The 23,966-nt window shown below is 43.9% G+C and overlaps 1 protein-coding gene across 1 annotated transcript in view; it reads left to right on the forward strand.

The window, feature by feature from the left end:
• Positions 1 to 813: 813 nt before the first annotated feature.
• The window catches only part of Klhl5 (kelch like family member 5), a 69,611-nt gene continuing 46,458 nt past the window's right edge, over positions 814 to 23,966 (forward strand). The window contains exon 1 of the mRNA XM_059275903.1: positions 814 to 896. The gene's annotated coding sequence lies outside the window, so the exon portion shown is untranslated. The remainder of the gene's footprint in view (positions 897 to 23,966) is intronic.

The following is a 23,966-nucleotide window of genomic DNA, read 5'->3' on the forward strand; positions in this document are numbered from 1 at the left end:
CAGCACTGAGCGTAGAGGAGTTACATGTTTTAAATAGGAGTAAATTAAATCCCACCATTGTAAAACAAGGACACGGACGGCCAAGAGCTGCACATCATAACTTCGATGGCACAAACCCACTACTTAGAGCACCCTTATCAGACTCCTGCAAGAAGAAAGGTTGCAGGCGCTGGCCGAGACAGACTTTTGCTGATTTCCCCTGTTAGCTGAGACGCACCCAGGCCATCTCTCTCTGGTCGCCTTCCGGTCCTGCAGAGGGAACTCTCCCTCATTTTCCATCCCCAGGAATTCCCCAGCTCCCAATTTCTGGGGGTTGGCACATCCTGAGCTCCACGGAGTACGCTCTGCCCGCCCCCTCCACGCCAGAGCCCCGCCCAGTATAATGTACCCGGCGCCCCAGTTCTCCAGGCCGGAGACCAGCACCCTCCGTGCCCCCATTCGGCCTCCCTCTGCCCCTCCACCAGCTCCCGGGGTCACCCAGGGGAAAGAAAACTGCCAATCTTGGGGCTCCGCCGGGAGGGGGCGGGGCTTAGCCCCTTGGGCGGCGCGGGCGGGACTCGGCGGTGGGCGGGGCCTGCTGTCGTGGGGCGGGGCGGCCGAGCCGGGACTGACGGGCGAGCGGGTGCTCGACCCCCACCCACGGCCGCGCGCGTGCCCGCCCGCCCCCCTCCCGGGGCTGCGGGACAAGTTTGACTCCTGGCCTGGCGTCGCCTGACGGAGAGGGGTGGCTCGGCCCGGGAGGGCTGCTGCGCGGGGCGCCGCTGTGGGGAAGGGGCTGGGGGCGCGCGCGGGGCCGAGCATCCCTCCGCTGAGCGCGCCCGCCCGCGCCCCGCGCAGCCTCCCCGCCCGCCGCCCCGCGCCACGGTGACCCCGGGCCTCCCTCCTGGCCCCGCGCGGTAAGTGCGACTTCCTCCTCGGCGCGGAGGACGAAGGCCCGCTCCCTGGTCCTCGGGGTCTGCCGGTGCCGAGGACTCGCTGGCCAGGGCGACCTGCCCTCCAGACGAGCCAGCCCAGGCTTAGGGGCTCTCGAGCGGCAACCGGGACTCGAACCTGGTTCTCCCCCCTCACCTCCCTAGCTCCGGAATGCGGGCCCCGCTGCCCTGGAGTTGCTCAAAGTTCTCCACGCGGCGCGGGTAGCCGGGCGGGTGAGGAGCGAGTATTGCTCTCCAGAATTGTTCCCAAGAATAAAACAAGCTGGAAACTCTTTCCGATCCCCCGACAACATGCACACCTTGTTAAAGTTTTTAAGTGCATGGCCTTATCCTCAAAGGTGGACAGTAAAGATGGTAGTTTCCTGTGTTTGGTTTTGACTGGTCGCAACTTTGGCATTTAGACAGTTGCTTCAGTGCGTGTTCCGGAATCAGAAGCTGCTGGGAGAACTTGGCTGTCACAGAGTATATATTGTTGCCATTATGATTATCTCGTCTGATTTGAGACTTTTACTAAAAGGGCTGTGAAGAGTGTGCCCCCCACCCCCACCCCCACCGCCACCCCCACCCCCACCCCCACCGCCACCCCCACCGCCGTGACAGGTCAGTTTCTTCCGCGTGGTTCAGGGATTATGCGCTGGCAGATACCCTCCAACTTTGTTTGGAAAATGGAACTGCTGTTACTATGTGTCTAGCAGTTTTACTAATGCACAATAAATGTTAATTCTCCTTCCTGTTAGTAAGGAGTTTAATAAATCTTCCTGTTAAGAAACGGTCTAATAAGGCTTTTTATTATTAGATCGCTGTTAGGGGGACTCACAACTTTTTTTTTTTTTTAATTCTTATTTCTGCATTTACAGGTTTGACTACTGGAGTGAATGTTTATGTTCTTTATAGGGATTTATGTAAAAACTTTTAGAGAAAGGCGAATACGCTAATATTTTTGTGACAAGGAGAGATAGATACAAAATTGTAAGAAAAAAGATGTAGATATACACACATAACACATGTATATTGAGATATTTGAAGTAATTTTGTTTCTTCTATGTGTACAATATAGTAAAACAAACTGAATGAGAATATTGAGGTTAGGGGAAAAGGGGGCGGAGCGGGGGTGAGGGGTGGGGAGTGAGGGGGGAGGGGGGGATAAAAAGTACATGCTGTCAGGTCCTGTGCAACACGGGAGTCTTAGTTTGGGTCTTGAACTTCCTTGGAGCCAGGAAAGGAACAAAGTAAGCATGTTTCAAATTCCAGGGTTTAAAACAAAACAAAACAAAAAAAACCCAAACCAGTTCTTCTGCCTAAGCAAGGCGTTTTCTAGTAATGAGGCCTGAGAGAAAGTTTCTCATGGGAAAGGGAAAAAGATGGTAGCAGTTGACATCTTTAAAAGATCCCAGCAGGGCGGTGGTGGCGCAGGCCTTTAATCCCAGCACTCGGGAGGCAGAATCAGGCGGATCTCTGTGAGTTCGAGGCCAGCCTGGTCTACAGAGTGAGTTCCAGGACAGGCTCCAAAAGCTACAAACAGAAATGCTGTCTCGAAAAACAAACAAAACAACAAACAACAACAACAAAAATATCCCAGCAGAAAATTGTAAATTTTGCACCCAGATTAAAAAAAAAGTTTTTCAGTATAGGGCAATAATAAAATTAGAATGATCTGGAGTATTTCCCAAACCATGCTTTAAAGAATAGCCAGTTAATAATTTAGGTTTTAGCTAAGCTCAGGAACTCGGGCTGTATGTAGCTCATTGGCCCAGGATTTTCTTGTCCACTGTCTGCAAGATCCTGTGTTCCAGCTCCAGAACAAGGGAAGAGGGAAAAAGATTCTGAGCTCAAATGAACTTGAGCTATCTGGATTAGACAATTGCAATGCTTTTTACCCGGAGTTTCTTGAGCATGTTTACAAGGCTGCTATAAGTCAGTTGACGGAAGAAGAATGTGTGTTGTGACCTCTTCCACATTTAATAAAGCAGTTCTTCGTGGAGATTTTTTTTTTTTTTTTTTTTTTTTTTGGTTTTGGTTTTGGTTTTGGTTTTTCGAGACAGAGTTTCTCTGTGTAGCTTTGCGCCTTTCCTGGGACTCACTTGGTAGCCCAGGCTGGCCTCGAACTCACAAATATCTGCCTGGCTCTGCCTCCCAAGTGCTGGGATGAAAGGCATGCGCCACCACCACCCGGCTATTTGTGAAGATTTCTTACAGCTTGAGATGGGATAAGAACTGGAAAGCAAAATGTTTGATGTTAGGAAATTTGGATCAAAATGAAGCTAATCCGGAAGTCAGGGTTTTAACCCAGTACACATCAAAGGAAAAGGATACTCATACTCCCTAAAGCTTCTGCAAGTTGCCTGTCAGACCAGATGACCTGTAGGGCTTCTCTTTTATGCTTCAGAATGTTTACTGTTTGAGAATTAGAATAGGTTTAGGCAAGTAAGAATGCTTGAGGGATTGCTTTCTATTATATTATTGTTGTTGTTGTTGAATATGAATATGTGATTTGCGTGCCATTTTATTATAAACATTATTTGTACTATTAGTTTACTGTGAAATCCTACATTTTGTAGCTATAAAAGAACTTAGAACACTTGCCACAAATAGAAAGAACAAAAAGGCTGGATGTGGTGGAGCATGCCTTTAATCTCTGGAGACAGAGGTTGTCAACAACTCCATGAGTTTGAGGCCAGCCTGGCCTACATAGCAAGTTCCAGGCTAGCCAGGGCTACGTTGTGAGACCTTGTCTCAAAACTACAACAAAAGGGAGAGAGATCTGGAAACCCCCCCCCAAAAAAAAAAACTATAATTACACTTATTAATGTGTGGGACTGTTCCCAGCAAGCTTAGGAGCCACTGGGACCTGTATCCGTGTTTATAAGACTAGTGTGGTTACAGCCGACAGTTTGTTCGTGGAAGAAATGCTGAGCATCTACTGGGTACTGGTAGTAAAACAGCCTGAAGGATGCAAATGAGAACAGGTGGTAAGAGTCTGAGTGCCAGAATAGCATCTTATCCAGATGTGTTTGGAGCCTGGGTTTGAGAGGATGTGGGATTTGAAAATGTATCTGGAGCACGTGCATGAAATGTAATACTTTGTTTGTTTGTTTGTTTGTTTGTTTTCTGAGACAGGGTTTCTCTGTGTAGTTTTGGTGGCTGTCCTGGAACTTGCTCTGTAGACCAGGCTAGCTTTGAACTCACAGAGATCCGCCTGCCTCTGCCTCCCAAGTGCTGGGATCAAAAGTGTGTACCACCACCGCCTGGCGAAATGTATAATACTTCTATACAAAAGTTAAAAAAATTTTTTTTGAATGGGTGTACAAAATGTTACCATTCTGAAAAATTGAAAGCCAATGCTATTCATTCTCTTCATCCTGGTGTGAGAAAGATGTTTGTTGAGTATCAAGGAAAATAGGTTAGGCTGTGGCCATAAAAGATCGTCACATCCTAGTGGCTGAAGTCAGCCAAGGTTTATGCTGTATGTGTGATGAGGTCAAGCATGAGAGCTGCATTTCCTGTAGTCACTTGGCCCCCCAGGCTGTTAGAGACTACACCTCAGCTCATTCTTCCACTGTTGGAAGAGAGGGTAAAGGATGTGCTGATAATAATAACAACGCATTGGCTCTTCTCGGTTTCCACTTGGAAGTGGCCATACAAGTCCTAGAGCTATACCTAACTTCAAAGAGGTAGGGAAGTCACCTTTACCAGGTGGCCAGAAGAGACCTGGCACAGTCTGTGAACTGTCTTAGTGACCGCGGCACTGAGCAGGCTTCCTAAGAGTAAACACGAGATCCGAATGAACCGTATCACCGTGGTTTTCAGTCTTCTGTTTAGCAAACAGAAAACAGCATTTCTTTGTGTGTTTGTATTTAGACAGAATTATGGTGATGAGAATTATAAAGAACATCTTAATTTGAAATGAAACGCTGTTGAAAACCCCACAATTAGATGTACTATTTTGATCAAGTGAGTGTCATTTTGAATTGTATGTCCATTCAATAAACATTTGTTAAATGAGTGTAAGGCACTGTTAGGTCTTCTGAGAATAAAACAGTGAATGGGGGTTTATAATGTCAAAAGAAAATAGGTCTAAGTTGAGTTCTCTTTCTTTTTAAGGTGACATTAACAAAATTTTGCAGTATGATATAACACTCAACACACACACACACACACACACACACACACACACACACTATACTTTGTATTCCTTTCCCTTCATTTATTGTGCTCTTAAGGTTTATTTCCTAACAAGTTATACAAAATTACTTAAACTGGTTTAAGCAACCAGAGTGTCCTGTGAGCAATAATGTAGCTTTGTGTCAGAGTCAGAGACTAGAAATGCCGCCAAGCCTTGAGGCAATTGGCATCACTGATAGTAAATCAGGAAACAGGACTCTTTCTCTCTGTGTGATTTCTTGCCAGTCTCTCTCTGCACATATATTCCATTGCTCTGTTTCTCTGTTAACTAACCTTTCTCTGTCTTGCTCTTATATGGGTGCTTTGACCTAAGAGTTCACATGCTTGAAACAATACCTTTTGCAGTTTCGACAGACCTAGCATTCTGTAAGTGCAACGTGGAGACACAGCCCCATCAGTAGTTCTCAACCTGTAGGTTGCGACCCCCTTTGGGGGTTGAACAACCCTTTCACGGGGGTCTCCTAAGACCATCGGAAAACACAGATGTTTACATTACGATTCATAACCATAGCAAAGTTACAGTTATGAAGTAGCAATGAAAATAATTTTAGAGTTGGAGGGGTCACCACAGCATGAGGAACTATTTTAATTAAAGGGTCGCAGCATTAAGAAGGTTGAGAATCACTTAGGGCTTAAGAGGTTCCACTGTCAGTTCAGAAATAATGGATTTGGCCCTAAAACATATAGCAAAGTAACTGGCAACTTTGTAGGAAAGGAGACAGTTCTCGTAGCTTGCTAAGAAGCCTGGAGTTAAAGAAACCTGAGTTGCCATTTAAAAAAAAGAAATCTGCACAATTAGGATCATCTTGCAAGTCCTATTGAAACAGATTGACTATGATAATCAGGATGAGAAGGGGAATGTATAGCTACTTATATGTACTCTCCAAACACAGATAAATGCCACCTTTATTCTCTTCCTCTCATTCATCTCTTCTTCCTCTCCCAGGGTGTAGGCGACTGTGGCAGTTTGAATGTAATTGGCCCCCCATAATCTCATACGGAGCGGCACCATTAGGAGGTGTGGCTTTGTTGGAGTGGTTGTGGCTTTGTTGGAGGAAGCGTGTCACTGTGGGGCAGGCTTTGAGGTTTCCTATGCTCAGGATAACTGCCCAGTACATCAATCAACTTTCTGTTGCCTACAAGATGTAGGACTCTCAGCTATTCTCCCAGCCCCATGTCTGCCTGCATGCTGCCGTGCTCCCCACCATGGTGATAATGGACTGAACCTCTGAAACTGTAAGCTGCCACCTCCATTAAATGTTTTCTTTTATAAGAGTTATCGGGGTCATGGTATCTTTTCACAGCAATAGAAAAACCCTAAGACCGAGTTGGTACCAAGGCTGACCATGTAATAGGGTAATAGGGACTTTGGGAATTCGGGTTAGGAAAGCAGTGGAATGTTTTAAGCACTGCTTAATGGGCCATACTAGTAGGAGCATGGAAGACAGTGGTGCTGAGTGTGATTTGATGAACTGTGGGGATTAAGAGGTTTCAGAGAAGAAGAATGTTAGTATGTGGCCTAGAGACTGGTCTTGTGATATTTTGGTGAAGAATGTGGCTGCTTTTTGCCCTTGTCCAAAGAGTCTGCCTAAGGCTAAAGTGAAGAGTTTTGGATTAATTCTGTTGGCAGAAGAAATCTCAAAAACAGTCCAGTATAGACTCTGTCGTGTGGATATTAGTGGTAACTCTAATGAATATTTATCATGAAAAGGAGCAAGCTGAGCAGAGTAAATTACACAATGTAAATTTTGAGGAGAAAAAAAGCACCAGGAAGTGGAATGGAACTAAATCTGGTGTTCAAGGGGATAAACAGATTAAGAAATGGAATAAAGGGAGTGGTGACCTCAGGGTAAGATCCCACCCCGCTAAGTTTCCAAATTGTAGAAAGAAACTAAAGAAAAGCTTAGAGCCAGGTGTGGTGGCACACACCTTTAATCCCAGCACTGGGAAGAGAGAAGCTGGTGGATCTCTGAGTTTGAGGCCATCCTGATCTAGAGATCTGGTTTCAGGACAGCCAAGCTTAGGCAGTGAAGGCCAGAAAGCTGGTGAAGATGTAATTGAATGAGGGTGCCATGTTCCAGTCCCAGCAAGCAGCAGAACTTGGCAGCTTCGGCCACATGGTTCTGGATTTAGAGTAAAAGATGAAAGAAAGGAGTTAGAGAATAAAGCCACTGAGGCTAGGCATGTGTCAGAGGTGTCCCTGAGTGGAGACCTAGTAGAGAGGCCATTGCCTGAAGCTGTGACGTTGAAGTCTGGATTGCCTTAGAGAACCCAAGATGTTAGAGATGCCAAAGTCATGGGATACCTGCCGAGGAGAGCTGCTAACAGGGAATGGAACCAGCCTAAGAGAAAGAAGTGTGTTGCAGTCAACAAAGCTGAACAGAGTTGGAAATCTGAAGAGCGTTTCAACATCAGACATGAAGATACAGAGTAGAGTTTGCCCAGCTGGTTTTCAGTCTTGCTTTGATCCAAGATTTCCTCACTGTGTTTCCTTCCCTACGTTTTGGAATGGTAATGTATATCCTGTGCCATTATGTGTTGCAAGTATGTGAACTGTTTTGTTTTTATTTTGATTTTATAGGGGATTACAGTTAAAGAGATTGTGTGAATCTCAGAAGAGATTTTAAACTTTAGACTTTTAAATAGGTTTCAGACTGTTATAGACTATAGGGACTTTTGAAGTTGGACTGAATGCATTTTTGCACTATGCTATAGCTATAGGCCTTTGGGGGCCAGGGAGTGGAATGTGGTGTTTTGAAAGAAAATGGCCCCCAAGGGAGTGGCGCTGTTAGGAGGTGTGGCTTTGTTGGAGTGGGTGTAGCCTTGTTGGAGGAAGTGTGTCACTGTGGGGATGGGCTTTGAGGTTTCCTATGCTCAGGATACTGTCTAGTGTCTCAGTCAACTTCCTGTTGCCTGTAAGATGTAGGACTCTCAGCTACTTTTCTAGCACCGTATTTGTCTGCACACTGTTGTGCTCCCTGCCATGCTGATAATGGACTGAACCTCTGAAACTGTTAAGCCACCACCTCAGTTTAATATTTTCCTTTGTAAGAGTTGCCGTGGTCATGGTGTCTCTTCACAGCAATAGAAACCGTAACTAAGACAGTGACTGAATTATCCAGTTCTTACCTGTCATGTGGTTCAATCCTGATTCAAGGCTCCCTGGCTTCACCTCAAAGCTATTACTGCAGAAAGAAAGAAACCTTTCCCATACAACTAGTTCAGCACTTTCCTACTATGCACATGGCTCCCCAAGACACCTTTGATCTGGAAATTTTAGGTTTTTACATCCTGTTGTCATATCTCTCTACCAACTTCATTTTTATGCTCAGTAAGCAAGCGTTCTTTTCCTATTAGCTGTGTGTGCTCTTCTCCTCTAGCAGTGTCTCATCCCAGGAGAAAGTGTCCATCGCTTCACTTCAGCGGGTAGCTAAGGGGTGGCTGTAGATGGTATCTAGAAGAGGGGGTTCCCAGAAAAACAAGAGGAAGGTGAGTAATACCTGTGTTGTGAGGACTGAACATGGTGATTGCATACTGTGATCCCGGCATTTAGAAAGCAGGAGCAAGAGAATCAAAGCAAGCGTGAGTGAGCCAGCCTGGGCTAAGTAGCAAGTTCCAGATTAGCCAGGGCATCACACTGAGACCTTAGCTGTAGAAACAGGTAAATAGCGATGGTGACAGGCGAGACTCATCAGGAATAAGGTTAAAGGGGGACGGGTGGGAGTGGGGCCTTGGGTTCAGATTGCAGAAAATCTGGTCACTGTTGTTGCTGTGTAAATGCAGGATGGGCATGGGTTCATCTAAATCTTGAGATTCAGGAAATGACCAGAGGCTTGTTTGTTCAGAAGACGGTCATCCAGCGACCACAGCTTATCAACAAGGCTGTGTCGGTGTTCCCAATTGGTGGAAGTGATCTTCACAGAAGTCCATACTAGCAGCTTGTACCATCTGAGCAACATCTCAAAAGATGCTCATACTAGGTGGGTACAGAAGCCACCAGCTTTAAAGACCTATGTCCCACAACACTTGATGTCTCTGGTACAGGTCCATAAACTTAGCTTCCAAGATCTTGGAAAGGATATGAATTATAAGAGCCCTCTTAAGGAGCTCAAAGCTAGGTTTTCTTTATGTGAGTCCTAATGCAAACCAAATAACCTAGGATGTAGATGAATTTCTAAGCAGTCTTATTAAGTAAAAAAACACGGAGCCAGAAATAGGGCTGAAAATCTGACAGATGAGAGAAATCCGAACAGCCACCAGCTAACCTTACCTCACCATGCTGCAGCTTCCAAAGTGCCAGCTACTTCCTGTTTTACCCGCGCCTTTATTGCCTTGCTATCCTGCCCTTTCATTGGCTATCTTAGCCCAGCTACCTCACTTCCTTGACACTGCCTGTCTGTACAGACCTCCAGGTCTCTATGGTTGGTACTGGGATTAAAGGCGTGCGTCACCACACTTGGCTCTGTTCCCTAGTATGGCCTTGAACATACAGAGATCCAGACGGATTAAGGGTGTGTGCTAACATTGCATGACTTCCATTTTTACTAATAGTGGCTGGCCTTTATCCTGTGATCCTCAGATAAATTTTATTGGGGGGACATAAATCACCACACTAGGAAGTCATTTTTATTAGGAGCAATGTTGACTAGTAATGTAGAGGACATACCTAATTCTACAGATTTGCCATTGCTGGGTCACAGAGCCTAGAGAGTTAACTGCAGGTTAAATGCAGAAGGGGAAAGGTTTGCCAGCTGTACTGGCTGGTTTTGTATGTCAATGTGACACACGCTAGAGCCATCAGAGAGGAAGGAGCCTCAGTTGAGGAAATGCCTCCATGAGATCCAGCTGTAAGGCATTTTTCTCAATTAGTGATCAATGGGGGAGGGCCCAGCCCTTGATGGGTGGTGCCATCCCTGAGCTAGTGGTCCTGGGTTCGATAAGAAAGCAGGCTGAGCAAGCCAGTAAGCAGCACCCTCCATGGCTTCAGCTTCAGCTCCTGCCTCCGAGATCCTGCCCTGTTTGAGTTCCTGTCCTTGTAGCACAAATCCAAATTGGTCTTAATAATAAAAACCCAGGGCCAGATATTGGAGTAAATGCTGAAAGATCAGAGAGACAAAGGAGCAAGCCACGGCCACCTCTCACCTCACCAACTCCTCAGCTGAAAGGGGCCTAGCTCCTGTCTCCACCCTGCCTTATAACTTCCTCTTTCCACCCAGCCATATCACTTCCTGTTTCCTTCTCCCAAGTGCTGGGATTAAAGGTGTGTGTGCCACCACTGCCTGGCCTCTATGGCTAACTAGTGGCTTAGCTCTGCACTCTGATCTCCAGGGAAGCTTCATTTGTTAGATCACAAACAGAATATCACCACATGTCCTGACATCCTTCAGTGGTGAACAGCAATGTGGAAGTGTAAGCCTAATAAACCCTTTCCTCCCCAACTTGCTTTTTGGTCATGGTGTTTCATCACAGCAATAGAAACCCTGACTAAGACACTAACTCATACATCCACAGTGCTTTTTCATTTGGAACTATTCATTAGTACTTATTTTCCTTCTTTTGATCTATCATGTTAGTTATTTTTAATTATGGATGATGTATGAAATAGATGGATAGTAAGATGAGGCTGTCGGGACTGGGGGACCACTAGGACATTGAAAACTCTGAATTCCATACCAAGGATTCAGCTTTTAGGACCTAGCAGGAGACTGAAAATGAAGCAGTATTTTAGATATAATGGTGTCGTCAAGAATTATCCTTTAGAAAGTTTGCTCGACTGTCTAGTGGAGACTACATAGGAGAGGATGGAGACTGGAGCTGTGTGGTTACTCCCTTTCTACCTGTTATCTGTGGGAAGAAGGGTTAATCATTTCCGTATCTTACAGGACATTAAAATCGATGGCCAGTCTCAGCACAGTCTTTCAGAGAGGCTAGAACCATCTTGTCTTTCTTTCTTTCTTTCTTTCTTTCTTTCTTTCTTTCTTTTTAAATTATTTTTCTAATGTTTTTATTTTAGATCATTTTAAGCATTTGTTGACAGTTCCATGCACAAATGCAGTGCATTGTGATTGCATCACCAGCTTGTCTAAGTTATTGTTGTCACTGCCAGGCCCCATCAGAGGCTGAGGAGACCACCCTGAAGGGCCTCTTAAGAACACTGGACTTAGCCTAGGACATATTTGACACCAAGGCCTTCTAGCCACTGCAGATGTCCATTGATCTGCCATTTCACTCACTACACTGTCCTGTCTTGCTTTTTGTTGGAGCTATAAAACAGCTTATTGGTGGTTTTTAGAAATTGTTATTCTTCTAAGTTTTATTTTAAGGCAAGCCTGGGTGTTTCTGAATGGCACTGTCTTAGTTAACATTTGTAGTACTGAACCCATTTCTAATGATGAGCAGTTGAGAACTCTCTTCTTTCTCTGTTTTTTTTTTAATAATTGGACTGAGGATCAAACCCAGGGCTTCTTGCCTTCTAGGTGAGGGTTCTGTCAACTCGCCTACATTCTCACACTCATGTTCTAATTTATATTCATTCTCTCTGTGTCTCTCCCTGTCTCTCTCCTTTCGATAATCACATTTTTCTCCCCTCTGTTGCTTAAATTGGCCTTTATTACCATTTCTGTACCAACTGTACGATGTTCTAACATAAGTACTTGGAAAATCTGATTGATCTTGTGGCCAATCAAGTTGGTCTGTGATTTCCCCATTATGTGTTCAGAGAGCACAGACAGCTTTGGTTGGTGATGTTTGGGCCTAAAGGGCACTGATTGGTTACCCTTTTTTGCCTCCATTACTGTAAAGCTACAAGGAAACAGAAACACGTCTAGATTTGGTTCTGGTCAGTAAAATCAAAATCACAGTTACTCACACTGTTGCTTTTTATGACACATAAAGACGTTGGATGTCTCAGCACATTCTTCAAATCATGGATCAGGCAGGAAGTTAGCCACAGTTTCTCTCCATCTGTGTGGTCTTTCAGTCTCCATCCTTGTGCTCAGCAAATGTGTATACTCACAAACTACCAAAAGTGTATGCATGGAAAGCCTTCTCTTCCCCCAGCTATCCAGACAAACAATTGTTTCCTGATTTCTTTTCTAAATGCTGAAGATGGAACCCAGGGCCTCGCATGTGCTAAGCATATGCTCTTAGCTATACCTCCAGCTACAAAAGGCTACTTTTTATTTGCTTGATCATTTGTCTCACTGTGTGGCTGGCTTGGAACTCTCTATGTAGACCAGTCAGGCCTCAAACTCACAGAGATCTGCCTGCCTCTGCCTCCAGCACGCTGGGTTTAAAGATGTAGGCCACCACAAGCTGAGAGGCTTGTTTGTTTTTGAAATAGGATCTCAGTCTGTAGCCCTGGCGGACCTGCAGTTCACAAGATGGCATAGCATAGGCTGACCTGGTACTGAAGTCAGTCCTCCTGCCTCAGCTTCTTGACTGCTAGGGTAACAGACATGAGTTGCCACACTTGGCTTGAACGGCTTTAAAGTATTTTCAAAAGCAAATATTATATTATAATCAAGCATTAGTCATTATAGTATCAACTGTGATCTTTTGTAGATGTGTTTAAAGGGAGGGGGTATATATAATATTAGCCAGTTTTATAAAATGCTTCTTGTTTTCCTACCAGATATCAGTACAGATGGGTAATGGGAATGAGTTTGCGGTCAACAATGGGTCAACACTTTGTTTTATAGGCAAGTGCTAAAAATTAGGAGGAAGCCAGTAGGCAGAAGTTGAGCGCTTGTATTTGGCCACTGGTGCCATTTTCCTGTTTAATTACAACTGTGATGATTTCAGAGGGGACTTTTGTCTAAGAGGTGATCACATTCTTCAGGCATGCGTTCAGTGCTCTGTTTGCCAGTAGTTTAATCCGATCACACTGGCAAACAGTTTCAGTTCAGTTTGCTGTTCTCTGCTGCACATGAAGCTCCTACAAGTGCTTCCTCACTGCTATAGTAGGGTTCATAACGACCTGCCCATAAAGGAGTCATGAGCAGCAGATGACATTATTTTGAAAGCAGGTGACAGCATGGTGCCCTTGAAACTGTATGGAGCCCTGTACTCACCAGCTGTGTTCATTAAAGCATCCAGTCAGCCCCCCTTCAGTGTCTTCGTCTATAAGGTGGGGACAGGGTGCTTGTTTTCTAGGTTTTATGACAAATGAATGTCTTACCCACCACACCCATCCACTCTTCACTATAAAGTATTTCACATGTATTATATACATTGAGGCTCTTGGGAAACAGTTGCAGTCACAAACCCAGAGTCCTATTTAGTCAAAGAGAACACTAAGGAACAAGGGGGTGGGTTGCCCAAATTGAACGGTTTAGATATTGACCCAGGCTCTGTCTACCGTATATCTTAGTCCACCATTAAGTGATAATGTCAGAAAATAACAACAGAACTCTCAAGCAGCTCCTTCTGAGCTGACTCTTTGCTTCAACCTAATACCATCTGGGAAATGTATGCATTGACCCCACAGGCCCAGGGATCACCCACAGCTCAGTGGCTCAGTAGGTACACACATGTTTCCCTCCTTAACTGTTCAGTTGGTACTGAAAGTTGATTGTGCTCATTCATAAGCTTGTTTTTAGCAGCTACAAAAGTTAGAGTAATGGTAAAAATCAGTAAATATCTAAACTAATGACTGGAAAGAGAGTTCCATAAAAATTAAGTTGAGTGTTTTGAGATGATGCAATGTAAATGAGCTGTTTAAAGTTTGCTGTCAAGTTTAATGAAGGCTGGATAATTATAAATGATGACGAGAAAAGTCATCAAAGCCCTGAGTTGTTCCTGTCAAAGGCCATGGACCATTAAGGATCTCAGACAAGAATACGGGTGAGCCACATCACTGAGTGCTCTGTTCGGGTCATCTGGCTTTTCCTAAGACTCTCTCCTTTAAGGAAGCAATGAGTTTAATTTATAGTCTAACATGAGATTTTTTTTTTTATAATGATCAGGTTATTCTGTATTCATACTCTTTCAGAAATACTTTTGAGTTCTCTCTCCATTATAGAAACCATAAGTAAAAATCATCCATAATGAATCATATATGGCTTCTGCAGTAGGAAGACCCACACTCAGTAGGAGATGAATATTGAATACAGGGCATTAGCTCTATACCAAAAAAGGTGATTGAGTGTGCATTTACATATTCAAATTAAAATGATGTCGTTAGTGGCACATAAGGGTAGTCTTATGATTACTGACTTTGTCATTTATGCATTAGCTTCATCTGCTAAGAGGGCCTGCACTCCGCCAATAGCTCCGGGTTGACTGGAAATCTACCATTGACCTCTGCAGCTATCTCAGCCTGCCTATCTTAGCTTATCCTGTGAATGCCTTGTATGTCTCTATTGTACTGTATTGCAATTTTTTGAGAAGTATTTATTTTTATTTTTTATGGGTATGGGCATTTTGCCTGCATGTATGTCTGTGTACTGTGTGCGTGCCTGGTGCCCACAGAGGCTAGAAGAGGGCATTGGATTCCTGGAATTGGAGTTAGAGACAGATGGTTGTGAGCCACTGTGAATCAAACCCAGGTCCTCTAGAAGACTGAGCACTCTGAACCACTGAGCCATTTTTCCAGCCCTTGTATTGCAACTTTTAAGTTAAATATCAGTTCCTGACTTGTAGATGGCTGGAAAGCTATAGTCAAAAACAACTTACATAAAAAAGCAGTTTGGGATAGGAATTCATCAAGGCACGGAGGGGTGGAGCCAAGTGGCAGGCATGGCGGCAGGGATAGAAAGCTGAGCTCTCTAGCCGGGCGGCGGTGGTGCACACCTTTAATCCCAGCACTCAGGAGGCAGAGGCAGATACAGCTCTGAGTTCAAGACCAGCCTGGTCTACAGAGTGAGTTCCAGGACAGACACCAAAACTACATGGAGAAACCCTGTGTCGACAGAACCAATAATAATAATAATAATAATAATAATAATAATAATAATAATAATAATGATAATAATAATGAGAAGAAGAAGAAGAAGAAGAAGAAGAAGAAGAAGAAGAAGAAGAAGAAGAAGAAGGGAAGGAAGGAAGGAAGGAAGGAAGGAAGGAAGGAAGGAAGAAAGAAAGAAAGAAAGAAAGAAAGAAAGAAAAGGAAGAAAGAAAGCTGAGCTCTTACATCTTGAACCACAAGCAAGAGCAGAGGAAATGGACTGAAATGATGCAGCCTGTTAAATCTAAAAGCTTGTCTGGTGATGTACTTCCTCCAGCAAGACTGCACCACAGACACATCCCCAGACAGTGCCACAATCCAGGGACCAAGTGTTCAAACGCCTGAGATTGTGGGGGACACTTCTCCTCCAAATCACCACATTCCACTCCCTGGTGTGCAGCTCTTATTGATCTAGCAAATGCTTTTTTTCTCTCAGTACTTGTCCATAAGGACCACCAGAAGGAATTTTGCTTTCAGCTGGCAGAAGTGCACCTTTACCGTTCTACCTCAAGGGTATATTAACTCTCCATCCCTGTGTCCTGACTTAGTTCAGAGAGATCTTGTCTGTCCCTTCCACAAAAGTGGCACACTGGCCCACTGTATTGATGATGTTATGCTGATTGACCCAAGTGAGCCAGCAGGAGGTAGCAACCACTTTGACTTGTTGGCAAAGCATATGTGCATTCAAGGATGGGAAAGAAATCCAACCAAAATTCAAGGGGCTTCTACCTCTGTCAAATTTCTAGAAGGCCAGTGGCGTTAGGTATGCAGAGACGTTCCTTCTAAGGGGAAAGGTAAGTCATTACACTTGGGCCCTCCCACAACCTAGAAAGAAGCATAACATTTGGTGGGCCTTATTTGGATCCTGGAGGCAGCACATTCCTTACCTGCACGTGTTACTCCGCCCCTTCACAAGTGACTCCGAAAGCTACTGTCTTTATGTAGGGCCTGGAACAAGAGAAGGTTCTTCACCAGGTCCAGGCTGCTGTACGGGCTACTCTACCACTTGGACCATGTGCTCCAGGAGACCTCCTAGTACCTACTGGTACCTGACATGTCAGAGGCAGATAGGGATGCTATTCAGAGTCTGTGACAGGTCCCTATAGGTGAATCATAGCAGAGACCCTTGGGATTTTGGAACAAGACTTTACCCCTATTTGCAGACAATTATTTCTCTTTGAGAGACAGCTCTTAGCCTGCTATTGGGCCTCAGTGGGACCAGCATTTGACAACGTGACCTGAGCTGCCCACCATGAGCTAGGTATTATTTAATCCACTAAGCCATAAAGTAGGGTGTGCACAGCAGCAATCCATTATCAAATGGAAGTGCTGTACATGATGTACGAACCAAGGCAAGTCTTGGGCGTCCCAGCAAGCTACATGAAGAAGTTGCCCAAATGCCTATTCTACTCCTGTTGCAATGCCTTCTGCTCTCAAGCATGCACCTACAGCCTCATGGAGTATGCCCTATGATTAATTAACTGAGGAAGAGGAGACTAGGGCCTGGATGGTTCTTCACAATTTGTAGGCACCACACAGAAGTAGACAGCTACAGCATTACAACCCCTTTCTGGAACAATCCTGAAAGACACTGGTGAAGGGAAATCTTCAAGGTGGGCAAAACTTCAGGCAAATGTACACAGTCATTCATACATTTTGATAAGAAAGAGAAATGGAGGCAGGTGATGGTGGTATACACCTTTAGTCCCAGTACTCGGGAGGCAGATGCAGGTGAATCTTTGTGAGTTCAAGGCCAGCCTGGTCTACAAAGCGAGTTCCAGGATGGCCAGAGCTGTTACACAGAGAAAACCTGTCTTGAAAATAATAATAATAATAATAATAATAATAATAATAAGAAGAAGAAGAAGAAGAAGAAGAAGAAGAAGAAGAAGAAGAAGAAGAAGAAGAAGAAATGATCAGGTGTGTGATTGTTCATTTTTTTATGGAGCTGTAGCCATGGATTGGTTGGATGGTCAATGACTTAGAGAAATGGTTAGGTGTGTGGTTGTTCATTTACTCATGGAGCTGTAGCCATGGATTGGTTGGATGGTCAATGACTTAGAGAAATGGTTAGGTGTGTGGTTGTTCATTTACTCATGGAGCTGTAGCCATGGATTGGTTGGATGGTCAATGACTTGGAGAAATGATCAGTTGTGTGGTTGTTCATTTATTCATGGAGCTGTAGTCATGGATTGGTTGGATGGTCAATGACTTGGAGAAATGGTCAGGTGTGTGGTTGTTCATTTATTCATGGAGCTGTAGCCATGGATTGGTTGGATGGTCAATGACTTGGAAAGAGCATGATTGGGAAATTGGTAAGAAAGACATTTGGGGAAGAAGTATATGGATAATGCTTTCCAAATGGGCCCATGCTCATGGAATCCACTGGTCTTAACTTGTTCCCTACCAAAAAACAGCTGCCTTGATAGAATGGCAGAATGACCTTTTAAAGACACATTTACAGGGGCAATTAGGTTGCAGCAGCCTGGAGGCCTGGGGCAGCGTTCACTAGAAGGTAGTATATGTTTTGAATCAGTGTCCAGTATATGGTAGTTTCTCCCAGGATTTACAAGTCCAGGAACCAGAGTGTGGAAATGGCGATGGTTCCACTCACTATCATTCCTAGTGACCACTAGGGAATTTTTTTTTCCCTGTTCCTGTGACCCTAAGTTCTGCTGGCCTAGAAGTTTTGGTTCCAGACAGGGGAGCACTCCTGCCTGGATGTAAAACAAACATTCCATTGAACTGGAAGCTCAGACTTCCCCAGGTCACTTTGGGCTTTCTTAGCCAACTGGCTAAGAAAGGAGTAACAGTGTTGGGAGAGGTGATAGATCCAGATTACCATGGGGAAATTGGATTGCTTCTCCACGATGGAGGTAAGGAAGATTATGTCTGGAGTGCAGGAGAACCTTTAGGGTGTCTCTTGGTGCTACCATGTCCTGTGATTAAAGTCAATGGGAAACTGCAACAATCTCTATCAGGAAGAATAGCAAAGGGCACAGACCCTTCAGGGATGAAGGTATGGGTCACTCCTCTAGAGAAGGAACCAAGACCTGCTGAGGTGCTTGCTGAGGGTGGAGGTACAGAACGGGTAGTAGAGGAAGGTAGTTCTAATTATTAGCTAAGGCCATGTGACCAGTTTCAGAAATGAGGACTGTAATTGACAGGAGTATATCGATCCTATTTTTTGTTCAAAACAGGGGTGTGTTTTGTGTGTGTGTGTGTGTGTGTGTGTGTGTGTGTGTGTGTTCAGTATTTGTGTTTGCTTTCCTCTACTTTTTTTTAAATCACATAATGTAACATCAATTGAGATATCAGTGGTTAAATGTTATAAATCTATATTATCATATTTAAGAGGTTTTTTTGTTTGGTTTAGTTTGGTTTGGTTTGGTTTGAGACAGGGTCTTTCTATATAGCCTTGGCCATCCTAGAACTCTCTGTGTAGACCAGATTGGCCACAGACTCCCAGAGATTTGCCTGTCTCTGCCTCCTGAGTGCTGGGATTAAAGGTGTGTATCACTACGCCTTGCTGCCACATTTACGTTTTGAGACACTGAAAGGCTAAACATTCCTCAAGGGACTTTGCTACCTATTCTAAAGCACATAATGCGCTTGCTGTTGTACATGGAGTAGTCGTATCATGTTAGGCAGAATTATGACCTGGTTATTGTTTCCATCTGGAAATTAATCTTGGCGTAAGATATGATTGTATGTCAGGTTGGCAAATGGTGGGCTTGTGATGGCTAATCTTGGTTGTCAGCTTGCCTGTATCTGGAATCAACTAAAACCTAAGCTGCTGGACATGCCTGCGAAGGATTTTCTTGATCAGATTATCTGAAGCAGGAAGACCAGCCCAAAATCTGGGCAGCACCTTTCGGGAGGCAGCCTAGCTAAAAGGACATAGAGGAGAGAAAGTTTGCTTTGCCAATGCTTACCCTCACTTTCCCTGGCAAGTCCATCTGTCCCTTTGCTCTGGCATTCCTTCACTGGTGTTAGAACCTACTTCTGGATTTCAGAGTAGACTGAAGACCAGCAGCTCCCCAGGACCCTGGCGCTGCGTCGAGACTGCTGAGACATCCAACCTTGTAGATTGAACAACTTCCAAGTTCTCAGCCATTCCAGATCACATCCTGCAAGCCTACTAAATCCCCGTTTACTATATATGTTCATCCTATCGGTTCTGTGCCTTTAGAGAACTCTGAATAATGTAGTTGCTACATTTATTATTAAAACTAAACGTGTTCGGAGCAACACTGTGTCCTTCCAAACCTGTCTCTCATTTCCTTGTCTTTGTTGTCCTTATTCCCAATCACACAGGCCTGAACACACTGCGACCTTTGGCTCCCTCTTGGTTAGTCACAAACATCCTAGTCAGACTCTATAACACTGTATTTTTAACGTGCGGCTCCCTTTCCGATCTCATTGCTTGCAACCAAGTTTAAACTGTTTTTCACCCCTTCATCATCTGTTTTCTCTGCTCACAGCACCTTCCCTCGGTAGACCATTTTTCACCAATCTCTAATTCATCTTGAAGCCTGTCTCTAAATCACCATCTTCAGATTGTCCTCCTTAGCTGGGTGTGGTGGCGTACCTCTTTAATGCCAGGACTCAGGAGGCAGAGGCAGGTGAATCTCTGAGTTCGAGGCCAGCATGGTCTACAGAATGAATTCCAAGACAGCCAGGACTACACAGAGAAACCCTGTCTTGAAAAACCAAAAACAAAACACACACATAAAAAACTGGTTCTTTTTCAAAGATTTATTTTTGTGTTATTTATGTGCATGTGTGTCTGTGTTAAGTGAATGCCACGTGTGCAGGTGCTGATGGTGGCCAGAAGAGGGCGCTGGATCTCCTGGAGTTGGAGTTACAGATGGTTGTGAGCTGCCCGATGTGGATGCTGGGAACTGAATTTGGTTCTTCTGAAAGCAGAAAGGACTCTTAACCACAGAGCGAGCTACCACTTCAGCTGCTGAAGGTTTTCATCATGTGTTACACATTTAAATCTCTAAGATAGACCCATTAAAACTGAGTATTCATAGATACTATTCTATTAAAACCCCTTAAGCAGAGAGAGATTTTTATAATAATGATTTACTATGTAAGCCAATGATCCAGTGCCAGCGATTTTAAACGGTTGAGTGAAATCAGAGCTAAAAACAAGACAATGAAGAATGGAAAAGAACATACAAAATGCATTACACCTCTAAGGCCTGGGCATTAGGCTCCAAAGGCAGAGTTTAAAAGCCACACCTTGGGAGTGTGATCCCTGCACTCTTAGTAACGTGTTCTTGTTTTTATTGTAATACTGAACAGTGACATCTGTTCACAGTCCAGCATTTGAACAGCTTTGAAGCAGATGTTTCAGGCAGGTTCTTAATTACTTTTTGACAAATGTATTCATAATAGACACATTATCTGTTTTAAACAATGCTCCAACTTCTGTATCTGAAGTTTACCTTGAACTAAAGCAAGGCTATTGAGATAAAAGGAACGAGGTATGAAGTGTGATCAGTTTGATGAAAGAATGCAATCAGAAAAGACATTTTTAGAATGCCGAGCTGTGATTTTCCTCTCTAGTTGAAACAGTATTTAAAAGATTTTGTCACTAGACCGGGTAGTGGTGGTGCATGCCTTTAATCCCAGCACTCGGGAGGCAGAAGCCAGGTGGATCTCTGTGAGTTCGAAATCAGCCTGGTCTACAGAGCAAGATCCAGGACTGGCACCAAAACTACACGGAGAAACCCTGTAAAACAAAACCCTGAAAAACAAACAAACAAACAACAACAACAACAACAACAAAGATCTTGTCACCAAAGGTAAATGGTCCTCTTACATTTTTAAAATGGGAAGAAGAGAAGGATTGTTGAGTTTCATGGCATAGCCACATTAGTGCTCAGCCTACCATAAAGGGAATATGGGGAATTTAACAGCTTCCACAAAGAAAAGAGATAAGATGGTAAGAATAAAGAGCGAGAGACCTTAAGCATCCGTTTGGATATCTGAAAAATGAATTAAAATGAAAAACTGCTCACAGTCACTCATAATCAAATGTCACAAAAACCAAACTCTACATACCCAACAAACTGACCAACAGTAAAAAAGACTGGAGTCTGGAGAGCTGGAGGGGTAGCTCAGAGGACCTGAGCTCAAGTCTCAGTACCCAACTCCTGCTCCAGGGATTCAACACCCTCTTCTGATCTCTGCAGGCACTGCACACACATACATATTCATATGGTTAAAAATAAAATAATCTTTAAAAAAATAATGAGTGTTAGCTACATAGATGTGGCAGTTTGAATGTTATTGGCCCCATAATCTCATAGGGAGTGGCACTATTAGGAGGTGTGGCTTTATTAGAGTGGGTATGGCCTTGTTGGAGGAAGTGTGTCACTGTGGGAACAGGCTTTGAGGTTTCCTATACCACCCAGTGTCTTAGTCGACTTCCTGTTGCTTGCAAGCCAAGATGTAAGATGTAGCCAGCACCACATCTGCCTGCATGCCGCCATGCTCCCTGCCGGTGATGATAATAGACCGAACCTCTGAAACTGTAAATAAGCCACCTCAACTAAATGTTTTTTTTTATAAGAGTTGCCAAGGTCATGGTCTTTTCACAGCAATAGGAACCCTAACTATGACAATAGAGTAGTGGGAGTTTTTTGGTTTTTTTTTGTTTTTTTTTTTTTTTTCTGGAGCTGAGGACCGAACCCAGGGCCTTGCGCTTGCTAGGCAAGTGCTCTACCACTGAGCTAATTCTCCAACCCCGTAGTGGGAGTTTTTATGCTCTGCTTTTAAGAGTGTAAATTGGTGGCACATATATACCTCATAATGTAGTAGCCCCCCACACACACACATACATAACTGTAATGTGTGTGTGTGTGTGTGTGTGTGTGTGTGTGTGTGTGTGTGTGTGTGTATGCCAGACCACTTATACAAGAATGTCCATAGGAGCAGTACTGGCAAAAGTTTAAAACTAGAAACAAGTCAAGGGTCTTGTCAGCAATTGAAGGGATTTTAGTGGCCATATATATGTGTATATATATTTATAATATCATATAGTCGCCGGGCGGTGGTGGCGCACGCCTTTAATCCCAGCACTCGGGAGGCAGAGCCAGGCGGATCTCTGTGAGTTCGAGGCCAGCCTGGGCTACCTAGTGAGTTCCAGGAAAGGCGCAAAGCTACACAGAGAAACCCTGTCTCAAAAAACCAAAAAAAAAAAAAAAAAAAATCATATAGTCATAAAAACTTTTCATCAAGTGGTGCAAACAACAGATTGGTTTTGGTGGTGGTGGGAAAAATCGAACTTCATATGTGCTATACTTCCATTCCCAGTCTATGAATTACATTTTAGGACAGTCATGAACAGAAGAATACATTTGAGAAAAGGAATCTATACTAAGGGTTGTGGTTACCTTTGGGAAGGAGTGTAAAGATGATTTAAGTGTTGGTCATTGTCCCTGAATCTTAGTGAAAATTACATGGTTGGTTCATGTCATGAAAATACATTGTGCTTTCCACTTGTGATTTAAACTCTTGTTATTCTAACATGCTTTTGAAGGTACAAAAGCTAGTTGCTGTCCATCTGGAAATAACTAGAAAAAAATTCCAAAACAAGAACAATACAGTCTGAAAATGTATAATATAAAACAAGTCTCTACTTGATGGCAAATAATGACAAATGGCTTCTGAAAAAAATAGATTTAGCTAGTTCAGAAATGGCCAGTGGACCTATAAAATTGTGCTCAAGGCCAGTAGTCATCTAGAGTTAAAAGAATTGCGACACTCATTGCCAATGTCAGGCCTATGAAAGGAGATGAGAGGAACGCAGTTCTTTTTATCTGAAATATGAGTTTGAGGAAAGTTAAGCTACTCACATTTGAAATGAGTGGTCCTCCAATGCAGCAGTTCTCCTGGGAATAGTTACGCTACTCACATTTGAAATGAGTGGTCCTCCAATGCAGCAGTTCTCCCGGGAATAGGTTGCGTAGACTTAAGGCCTCACAGGACACTTAGTGTCGCCTTAACAGCAAACAAAAACTCGGAATCAACCTAACGCCTATGATTTTCAAGGAGATTTTTTTTGGTTTGGTTTGTTTGGGTTTTATTTGAGATGGGGTCTGATACTATAGATAAGGCTGGCTTGGAACTTGAGATGGAGCCCAAACTGGCCTCAAATTCATGGCAATGCTCCTGCTTCAGCCTCCTTAGTTCTGAAGTTTGCAGGATGAGCCACCATGCCTCCCTCAAAGAGATAGTAATGAATGGTTTTACAAGCATGAAATGTCATGAAACTGTTAGGTTATTAGTTAATATCGCCATGTGAATATGAAATTATATAAGAAAAGCAGCATGCAGGGCTAGAGAGATGGTTAAGAGTGCTTGCTGCTGTCTGCCGGAGGACTGAGTTCGATTCCCAGACCCAGGAACCGAAAGGTAGGGTAGTAGTAACTCCAGCTCCAGGGGATCCTATACTTCTGGCCTCCAAGGGCATCTGTGCACGTGTATACGTACCCACATCCAAACACATATACCCACGCATAAGTTTTAAATTTTTCAAAAAAAAAGAGAAAAATGTTCAGATTGTACATTCAATATGATCTCTCTTCTAGCAATAATCAAAACTCCTATGAGTGTGTGTGTGTGTGTGTGTGTGTGTGTGTGTGTGTGTGTGTGTTATGAGTGAGACAGTGGAGGAGGGATTAAATCCTGGTCATGATGGCAACAGTTAAGTGCTGTTTGTCCTTCTGCAACCCAAGTCCTGGTGTCCCTTTAGAACTATGTATGGAGCCTGTCTCACTGGCCGACAGCTGACTCAGAGCAGCTGCTAGTTTAAGTAGGTATCCATTCAATGTATAGCCCAACTTTTTTAATATAAGGTCCTTTGGACCCTTTAAGCAGTAGGAGTCTGG

Source organism: Peromyscus eremicus, chromosome 10, assembly GCF_949786415.1.
Source record: "Peromyscus eremicus chromosome 10, PerEre_H2_v1, whole genome shotgun sequence".
NCBI lineage: Eukaryota > Metazoa > Chordata > Mammalia > Rodentia > Cricetidae > Peromyscus > Peromyscus eremicus.